Genomic DNA, 10,833 nt, shown 5'->3' with positions numbered 1-10,833 from the left:
TAGCCTTGGCTAGAACTTAATATGGGAAAGGCTGACTCCTGATACAAGGTCTCACTGGGTAGCCTGGGCTAGAACTTAATATGGGAAAGGTTGCTGCTTGTTTTGCCTCTTGATATATTTTTTCAAATTGTTATGAGATTTATTAATTTTGTTTTGTGTGTGTGTTGCCGGTATGTCTGTCTTTCTATCATATGTGTTCTTACTGTCCAGAGGTCAGAAAAAGGTATTGGAGACCCTGGAACTGGTGCTACAGCTAGCCACGAGCCACCATGTGGGTGCTGGGAACTGAACCCAGGTCCTCGGGAAGCAGATCAAGTTCTCTCAAGCGATGGGCTATCGTTCCAGCCTCCAGACCGCCTGATCTTTATTTAAAGTAGAAAAATTAAAAAGCAGACCAAGGCTACCTCCTAGCTCTGGAAGACAAAGAGGTTCCTCTGTTGTGGTGGCTTGAATATGCTTGGCCCGGGGAGTGGCCCTATTAGTAGGTGTGGCCTAGCTGGAATAAGTGTCACTGTGGGCGTGGGCTTTAGCTGCCTAGAAGCCAGTCTTCTCCTAGTGGCCTTCAGATGAAGATGTAAACTCCCAGCTCTGCCTGCACTATGCCTGCCTGGACACCACCATGTTCCTGCCTTGTGAACCTGTAAGCCAGCCCCAATAAAATGCTGTCCTTATAAGGTTGCCTTAGTCATGGTGTCTGTTCCCAAGAGTAGAACCCTAACTAAGACATCTGTGTTGAACTCACTGAGCCCAGGTTCCAGCTCATTTTATTTCCTGGCATTACCTGAGACCCCAGGGCCCAGCCTCCTTCCTGCAAGGGAGGCGCTACAGCTCAGGGAACGGCCCTGTGGGTGTTATGAGAAGGTTTCAGGACTGGAGCTCATATCCCCCAAGCTGCTGAGCCTCCATCTGCCAGAACTCAAAGTGTCCAAAGTCCCCCAACACTATTATGTAACTTGGCCAAGAAAACAAAACAAAACAAAAAAACAACAAAACCAAGCCCCAGAAGAGTGGCCGTTAACTGCACACCCCTGCAGAGTCCACTGGGCAGGCTCATGCTTAAGGCAAAGCCATCAGGATATCACGTCTATGTCACTGGGGGCCTTGGTAGCTGAGAGCTGCTCCTTATAGCACCTGCACACCTCGTGGAAGCTGGCTGCCTCTAGGTGCCCTGTGCAGAACTAAGACATACACCAGAGAGCTTACTGAGGCCTGCCCAGGTCTCCAGGATGGAGTTGCTACGCTACTCTGAGCTCAAGCCTGTGGCAATGGGGGCTGGTACAGTGGCCAGTGGCTGTCCTGTGCTGCTTCATGCTACAGAGGTTCTTCCCAATGCCTTGTCCCTTTTGGCTCTGAGACTCCGCCCCCATTCAACTACACATCAGATAACTAGTATAGGCATATCCCAATTCCTTCCAACTCAACCATCCCAGGTCACATGGCATCTTTCCTAGAGGACCAGCCTTCCTCCAGCAGGAAGGGTGACCGGGGTCCCAGTGGTTCACCTTCCACTGTTCTGCAACAGGTCTCAGAGCTTGCTGACCCAACCTTCTCTCTGTCTTGACTCAGCCACTCTCCAGCATTCTGAGCACCCCCCCCCACACACACCCCACTGTCCCTGCCCTACCTCTGCCTCTGTTCGCTCCTGTACCTGCCAAAGGATGCTTCCCAGGTGCAAGTCTCTCCACGTTCCCCACCCTAAGACCCCCCAGGGCTTCCTACCATCTACTCATGCCCCATACCTGAGAAGCCAGCTGACGAAGCCTAACAGCAGCACAGTCAGGAGGCAGGGTTTCCCAGGGGCACCCTCTGTCCCTGCCCAGCTCCCCACCCTATGGCTTGGCCACTCTTAAGAACATACTCCTGGGGTTGGAGGGATGGCTTAGTGGTTCAGAGCACTCGCTGCGCTTACAGCGAGCCCAGTTTCAGTTCCTAGCACCCACGTGGCAGCTTACAACCACTTGTATGTAGCTCCAGTTCCAGGGGATCTGATACCCTTTTCTGGCCTCTGAGGGGTATACTTACCTGCATGCAGGGGAACCATCCAAACACAGGAAGCTAAAAAAATAACAACAAATTCTACTTTTAAAGATTGCCCAGCCCTCCTTCTCTGCTGTGTTCCTTTAGGGAAGTGTCCAGATACTTTATAACACCAACAACAACGTACCACAGACATGTATGCTGTGTGTATGGTGTATACATGTGCATGCGTATGTACGTAGGTATGTGCATACATATGTGTGTGGAGGCTAGAGGCTGACGTTGGATGTCTTCCTTCATTGCATGTCACCTTTCAGGTGACATGTTCTCATGTCTGTCTCATGTAGCTGGCCATCTGCGGGGCAGTGGCTCTGTGAACAAGTGAGCGAATACGGTGAAGGAGCGGCAGGGCCCTCTTGGTTCCTATGAGCTCAGGGCCCAGCAATTTTCAGATCCAGTATCTACAGCCTCCAATGTTGCTACCAGTCATACCATGGCCACAACAGACACAGCGGTCACACAACAGCCACAGTAGTCACACCACAGCAGACACAGCAGTCACACCCCTGCCATACTAGCCCCAACACTGCTGGTAGTTAGCAAGTCAGGCCCTGTGCCACTCATCTAGACAAAGTGCCAGGAGGGGCCTCAGGCTGTAAACACAGGGAACGGCACCCAGAAAGGACCAGGGCTGGTTTGAGAGCTCAGTTGATGAGCATCGGTTGATGAGCAGCAGAGCCAGGATCTGTGTCTCTCATTGCTTCATTGTTAACTATGAAATCTATTTTCTATACTTAGCATCCCCCCAGAGTCCCAAGCCAGAATGAGAAGATTCTGTCTATCCCCTCCTTGTGACCAGTGGTCCAGGAGGAATCAGAAAAGCGGTTAAGAGTGCAGTCATGCTTGCTTTGTGCGGTGGAAACGGTCCTCTGTGGGTGTATACACACCACAATCATCATGCCTCTCAATGCATTAGCTGTCTCCTCCTCACCCTTCCCCCCCTCAGCTTTTGGCACTGCTCCCCCATGAGCTGCCCAAGTTCCTTCCTTCCTTCCTTCCTTCCTTCCTTCCTTCCTTCCTTCCTTCCTTCCTTTCTTTCTTTCCTTTCTTTCTTTTCTTTCTTTCTTTCTTTCTTTCTTTCTTTCTTTCTTTCTTTCTTTCTTTCTTTCTTTCTTTCTTTCTTTTTTACGACTTATTTATTATATGTAAGTACACTGTAGCTGTCCTCACAGCACCAGAAGAAGGCATCAGATCTCATTAANGATGGTTGTGAGCCACCATATGGTTGCTGGGAATCGAACTCAGGACCTCTGGAAGAGCAGGCAGTGCTCTTAACCGCTGAGCCCCCAAGCCCCCAAGTTCATTTCTAAGCTTTCCCTGGTCCCTCATGGCCCCACACCCATCTGCCCCCAAGGCCTGTTTATTTTGTTGCTTCTAGATTTGCTCATCCCAACCACATACACAACCCACTGCCCGAGTGGACCCACAGCGGCTTGGCCACTACATGTTCCTCATCCTTTCGAATCCTCCCTTCTCCTCATGCTCCACACTAGCGGTAGTTTCTCTTCCTAAAACGACGACAACAGTCATGACTGGGCCTGTTTTCAGACTTTAAAATGTTACTGGTCTTTTGCATGAGATGGATTTTAAAAGAACCCATTTGGTTTCTGGCAGGCAGTCAATTCCAGCCTTGTCCTTGTCCCTCTCACTTAGCCACCGGCATTGCTTGCTGGCATTCATTGCTGCACGGGGACTCCGCACTCACTGTTTATTCATGTGTGCCCGGTATAAGAAGCCCTGTGCTCACCACAGGGGCTGCAGAAGGGCCAGTGCACGCCAGTCATTTGCTCCCTGGGCCTCCTGATGATAAGGAAGCCACGGGAGCGTCACTGACGGGCAAGGAAGCCAAAGCTGTGACACTGAAACCTTCTGTGTCACAGTGTGACCTGGGTCCTCGGGTCTGAGCAGCGCAGGGATGGTTTTCCTCTCAGCTGACAGGAGTGACTGAGCAAGTGAGTGACTTAATGTGCATGCCTGGGACAAGCCAAGGAGGTGCAGACTATACCCCATCAGCCTCACCTTTTAGTCTGGGGGCGCCACACCTCAACTCTGAAGGAACTGAGAAAAAAAAGACACCTCCATTGCTAGGTGTTTCCTGGGTCCATGGAGGTGTCTTTTGTGCACACAACCCTATCCATAACGAGGTGGCAAGAGAGCAGATCACCAGGTTAGACAATTGCTGCTATTGGCCAGGCCCAGGGAACAGAGTCTGCCAGAGTCAGAGAGAAGGATTAAGCTCGCTGTCTCATCTCCAGTGTGCAGCTCTACGTGGCCGTGCGCCCGATTCAACACTGTCATTCCTCCCTTGAAACAGTCCAGGGAAGCAAAAGCTGCACTGTGCTCAGGCGCTGCCTAGGAACTGGCCCATGAGACCGGCCAGGAGCTTCCTCCTATGGCTCTGCGGAGATTAGGACTGCACAAGACTCAGACCAGTCAGCCTCACGCTGGAGCTCTGTTCCTTCCCACTGGGTCATTCCTGTCCAAGGACCCAGGCAGGCCAGGGGCTAAAATGATCTTGTAGATAGAGATGGAGCAGGGCAGTGGACAAGCCACCAGATAAAATGGGGGTGGCGGAGGCTGTCCACAGGGCTCGACTATGCCAACAGAGACACAGCATCCAAGACACTTGGCAGTTAAGTGGAACTGTTTTAGAAAAAACCACCTGGGCAGGGTGCCTGGGGAAACAGCTCAGCTAGTAAAGCATTTTCTGTAGTAGCATAGGGACCTGAGTTCAGATCCCCAGTACCCATGTAAGGAGTGGGGCATGGCAGCACACATCTGCTATCTTGGCTTATGGAGGCAAGTACAAGATGTCTGGGGCTTGCTGGCCAGCTGGGGTAGCTGAACTGCTGGGCTTCAGGTTCAGTGAGAGGACTCATCTCAAAAACACGAGAATGGAGCTGGGAGAAGCCTCCGTTGGTCAAGAGCTGATCTTGGCAGAGGACCTGGGCAGGGTTCCCAGCACTCACTGTTTGTAACCCATTCTAGGAGATCTGACGCTTTCTTCTAGCCTGTATCAACACTGCACACAAATGGTGAGACATACACATAGACAAAACATTCTTATACATAAAAAACAAGATAAAGCCGGGTAGTGGTGGCGCACGCCTTTAATCCTAGCACTTGGGAGGCAGAGGCAGGCAGATTTCTGAGTTTGAGGCCAGCCTGGTCTACGTAGTGAGTTCCAGGACAGCCAGGGCTATACAGAGAAACCCTGTCTTGAAAAACTAAAAAAACCAACCAACCAACCAAACAAACAAACAAAACAAGATAAAAGCTAGTTAAGAAAATCAAAACGTGATGAATAGTTGAGAAAGACAACTGACATTAACCTAGGCCTCCACATGCAGATCCACATGAGTGTGTGTACACGCATGCACGCATGCACACATGCACATACACCACAAAACAGCCTCAGAAGTTCATTCTAGACACACTTTGATAACTCTCTCTAGGTCTTTCCCACTGGTTAGTCCATGGTTGCCGAGCGGCTAGGCTCCCTATGAGCTGGCCCGCACTCTCATCCTGGTGGCTGTGGGAGCATGACGCCTTCGCTCTGCTCACCACACAGCATCTCAGGAACATGTCATTAAGTAAAGCACACCTACCTCCAAGCCAGCTATAAGCTCCTCCTAAGCTGCAACCCCATGCCAGCAGGACCAGAGATGGTTCTGTGAGCCAGTCGCTGGATGCCAGGACCGGGAACATGTCTGTTCAAGTTAGCTATATAGTTATGGTGGCCCTGATGGGCATGGAAACGCAAGGCCCCTACACAGAACTTTTCACGGGGCTCTGGCACTCTAGACCATTGACCCAGAGCTCAGGGAAGGGTTTTTAGGTCTCCAAACACTACAGGCTTCAGGTTCTCTGCGGGCAGCACATTAAATGCCACCAAAGTCACTATACAAAGGTAAGTTCCCCAGGAGAGCATGTGGTTGAGTGGAGCCTCTGCGAGATTTGTAAAGTGACCTAGCAAGGGAATGGCTCTGAGCTACAAATCCTGGCGACAGGGATGCTGACAGCAACTATCTTCCCCGTTCAGCACAGGGCATGAGAAGGAAGTCAGTACCCTGGGAAAAGCAAGAACTGGAGAGACAGACAGTCCCAAAGATTCTAAGCTTCCAAGTCCACCAGGCCTGAGATTCCCAGGTCCCCAACCTAATGAGCCAATACCATGTCTGTGTGGGGAAGCTACAGGGACCAGGCTGCTGAGTTCTCATAAACACAACAGACCTGGACAGAGATGTAAGCACACAAAGTCGTTCACCTTCTAGGTGTTGGCAGCTAGCTAGTTGCTGAGATGACACAGGAATATTCAAGATTAGCTCAGCCAACATTTAAACTCACTGTGAGCTGCCAGATGCACTCATATTGTCTGCTCCACAAGTCACTGAACAGAGCCAAGACTTACTGACTCAGGACTAACTGATTCTACATTCTGTGCAGAAGCTGATACAAAAGATGGCTGGGGGGTGGGAGGCAAGCTCTGGCCAGAGAGGGCAGAGGGAACAGCCACCCACACCCCTTCACTATTCTTCTTTAAGAAGGAGTCCCATTATGCAATCCTGGAAGTTGCTATGTAGACCAGGCTGGCCTCACACTCACAGGATCTAAGTGCTCTGCCTTGAGGTAACAGGAAAGAAGTGCCCTGGCATCTAAGTGCCTCTGCCCCAGCATGCCTGGCTCATTGCCCTTTAAGGTGCTGCATCTCACCTAGAAAACCTACACAGACCTCCCCAGAGCAATACCTAGTGAGCTTACAGATGTCATCGCAGGCCCCAGAAGCCTAAGTCAGCTCTGCTAGAACCCCTCTGAAGAGCGGGGCTTGGGCCTGGCAGAGATGGCGAGCAGAACCTGATGGCCTCTGGTTTCTAGGGCCTCTGGTTTCTGATCTCCACTCCTCAGTCCCAGCCATCACTCTGCAGCGCCAACCCCCTGCCCACTGCTGTCCCCAGCAGGTCAGTCATACAGTTCCTTCCAGAGGCCTTTCAACCAGACCAAGCAGGAAGACAGCCTCCTTGGGATGCTGTGGCTGTAAGAGATGAATCCTGGGAGCTGTCATCTCACCACAGGGTCATGGAGCAGAGGAAGCAGGCCCTGGTGAGAGCCTTGGAAGACAGAGAGACGGAGGGGCAGAAGGGAGGCAGAGGGCACCTTAGGAGTTCCAGGTTCCCACCCCAGCAGCGACCACATCAGTCAATCTGCAGTGCACATAAACTTGAAGCACAGTAGGTAAGCAAGGGCATCACTCTCCATTACTCCAAGGCCTTTATTCTAACTTCCCCTGGCTTTTCCTTTCCCAACTTGTCTGGTTGGGTTTTGTTGTTGTTATTTTTTTCCAGAGAGGGTTTCTCTGTGTAGCCCTGGCTATCCAGAACTAGCTCTATAAACCAGGCTGGCCTTGAACTTAGAGATCTGCCTACTTTTCCTCCTGGGTGCTGGGATTAAGATCATATACTACCATCACTCAGCTCCCTTCCACAACTTGTGATACCAAGCTATCATTTCAAACTTAACCTGTCCTCCTTAAATTAGTTTATGCTACAGGGAATCGAAGGGCTAGATACCTACTAGTTTCATTGGGCATGTTGAAAACATTGATCTAAGACTCTGAAGAAGAGACTCAGTGTCTCAGTCTCAGGCACTCAGTTAAGGGCTACAAAAACTCCCCAGATGACCCAGCCAGGTACAGAACCACAGAGCAAGGCCACTCCCAGTCCCTGGCTCATGGCAAACATCAACAATCAACCTCTTTCCCCTAGAGCCTAGAAGCTATCAGAATCCTTTTTATTTTATTTTCCTTTTGAGATAGGGTCTTGCCGCATACCTGTAGCTGGCCACATAGACCAGGCTGGCCTGGAACTCAGAGATCTGCCTACCTCTGCCTCCCAAGTGCTGGGATTAAAGGTGTGTGCCACCACCGCCTGGCATTACCTTTATTTATTGTGTGTGTATGTACACACATGTGATATTGTGAAGGTCAGGGGACAACTTTATGGAGTCACTTCTCTTCTTGCACCATAGGTTCTGGAACTGGCAAAGGCTTGGGATCTTTGCATACTGGTCACCAGTGTCCCTCGGATCCTTTTTTACTATGCTCCATATAACCAAACTTGGCCTGAGAGACAAGTACATTTGCTGTCTTGTCTGAGTCTAAGGACCTGTTAACTCATATATTTGAATTCAGCCTTCAGTAAAATACTTGGGTTGTGTGGCCTTGGCCTTAGTCAGGAGCAAATAAATGTTTTCTTAGGTCTTAGCTTAATGGGGTGCCAATGGGAAAACCTTTCCATCTGGCTTAGGATTCCAGAGGCCTGGCTTGCACTGGCCAATGGGTTCTTGTCTCTCCTCTGAAAAGGAAGGGGGTGGTGTGGGAAGCATTTATATATGCTCTTGTTCTCTCTCCTGATTAGCCCCCAAAGAGCTTTCAGATAATCTCTTAAGTATTGAAGTGCTGAAGGCATAAACCGTTGTAAGAAATCAGCTTACTGGAAAACAGCAAAGACATTCTTTTGCTTTTTAAAGGCTTTCCCATCATCTGGAGCCAAAAATATTATCTTCTGACCCAAAAAGCCCCTAATAAACCTTGTGTCTGTCTATATGCCGCAGCAGGAGGATGGTTTTGCCTTAAGCAACAGGCATAGAGCAGCACTTCACCCCACGCTGCCCCTCCCCCACTGCTGTAGCATCCAAGCACCTCAGGCTGTGAGGAGCCTCTACAAGCTGCCCCTACCTTCCCAGGCTCCCTTCCTCCCTTAGACCTCCTTTGTCCCCCAGTTAAAGCCCCCTTCCTCCACCCCAAAGGACTGGCTGTTTGACACAGGCCCATCTGCCCAGCCCAGACACTCACCACAGTGCTCTCTAGTTCTCTCACACAGCTCCTCTCCTTTCCATGTGAGGAGTTGTGGGAGGGAGAGGAGGCTGTCTCCCGGCAACATACAGAAGAAAGTTGGTAGCAGAATCCCTAGTTCCAGGGACCATATGCTAGTCTAAGGCAGTAAATGGGTTCACAGTACTTTATTTTAGTATCATCATCATGATCATTATCATCATCATCATCATCATCCCTACCACCTACCGAAAAGGTTTTGTTTGGTTGTTTGTTTTTAATATTTAAAAGATAAGCTGGGCAGTGGTGGCACATGTCTTTAATCCCAGCACTTGGGAAGCAGAGGCAGGCGGATTTCTGAGTTTGAGGCCAGCCTGGTCTACAGAGTGAGTTCCAGGCCAGCCAGGTCTACATAGCAAAACCCTGACTCAAAAAACAAAAATAAATAAATAAATAAATAAATTTTAAAAAAGATGTATTTATTTTATTTTATGTGTATGAGTGATTTGTCTCCTTGTTTAAATGCATACCATGTGCATGCCTGGTATTCACAGAGATGGGAGATCAGGCCGGAAGAAGTTGCTGGATCTGCTGGAACTGGAGTTGGTTGTAAGCCACCATGTAGGTGCTAGGAACCAAACCCAGGTCCTCTGCAAGAGCAGCCAGTGCTCTTAACAGCCGAGCCACCTCTCCAGCCCCAGTTTTTTGTTGTTTAAGATTCACTTTATCTGTATTTCCGTGTATGTGTGTATATGGTGCCTACAGAGGCCAGAGGAGGGTGTTGGATCCTCTGGAACCTGAGTTGTTAGTGCTGTGAGCTGCCCAATGTGGGTGCTGGAAGCCAAGCTTAGGTGCTCTGCAGGAACAGCGGCCACCCTAACTGAACCATCTCTCCAGTCCCCTAGCAAGCTCTTCTAAAAAGGAAAAGGGTGGAATGTAATGGCACACTCTTTTCATCCTAGAACTTAGGAGGGAGAGGTGGGCAGATCTCTGAGTGTGAGTTCCAGGCCAGTTAACACTGGCACCAGTAAGACGACTCAGTCAGTGAAATGACCTGCCACTGGGCTGCTGACCCGTGTTTGATCCCCAGAGTCCACACAGTAGAGAGAAGCCATCCCTGAGTCACCCTCTGACCTCTACCCAGACACACATGCATTCTCAAAGACAGCTAGAACAGCTCTGTGTGGTGGCACACACCTGCGACTGCAGCACCTGGGAAACTGAGGCTGGAGGGCTGCGATTCTCAGTTTGAGGCCAGCATGGGCCACAGTGTGAAGTCTTCTTTCAGCAAAACAAAACAAAACAAGCCAAGTTAACACAGTAACTGTCACTTAAGAAGACGGCTCCCTGTGCTCCCTGCCTGTGAACTACAAGAAAAGCAAAAACGATTTGCTGCAACATATTTATATTTTAAAAGATGAGACAGGTTAAGGCTTCTTGCTTCTTGGGTGATTTAAGAGGACTGTACTCAAAATTTTTTTGCCTGTTTTTAGGAGACATGCATTAAATTTTTTAAAAAATTTCATTGGTGGGGAGGGGGTGTTTGTCACAGTAAAAGTCAGAGGGGAACTTTCAGTTCACTTTGGGGAGCTGATTAATGAGCCCTTTGTCAATTGCTTGTTCGAAGGACCTTAGCCAGCTCTGGTTCTTCCCTGAGAGCCTGTGGGATAGCTCTGAGCCTCTGCTCACTTCAAAGGGTTAAGAACAATGGGCGGAACCCAGCTTCCTCTCTTAGTGCTACCTAGCTCTCTAAATAAAACAAGTTATTGCCCCTTCCCTGGAGACCCAGTGCAGCTTCAGCAGGGGCAGCTAATGACAAAAAGTTTGTCACTTATAATACCCACAGCATGCCCTGGCCGAGGACTGGGGCCAGGCACTGTGTTCTTTTTTGTTGTTGTTTTTTTTGTTTTGTTTTTTGATTTTTTGAGACAGGGTTTCTCTGTGTAGCCCTGACTGTCCTGGAACTC

The 10,833-nt window shown here is 49.7% G+C and overlaps 1 protein-coding gene across 1 annotated transcript in view; it reads right to left on the bottom strand.

Moving 5' to 3' along the window:
* Window positions 1-10,833, bottom strand: part of Manbal (mannosidase beta like) — a 30,867-nt gene that overhangs the window by 3,508 nt on the left and 16,526 nt on the right. The window lies entirely within an intron of this gene.

Source organism: Mus pahari, chromosome 3, assembly GCF_900095145.1.
Source record: "Mus pahari chromosome 3, PAHARI_EIJ_v1.1, whole genome shotgun sequence".
NCBI lineage: Eukaryota > Metazoa > Chordata > Mammalia > Rodentia > Muridae > Mus > Mus pahari.
This window is presented reverse-complemented; position numbering and strand designations above follow the sequence as displayed.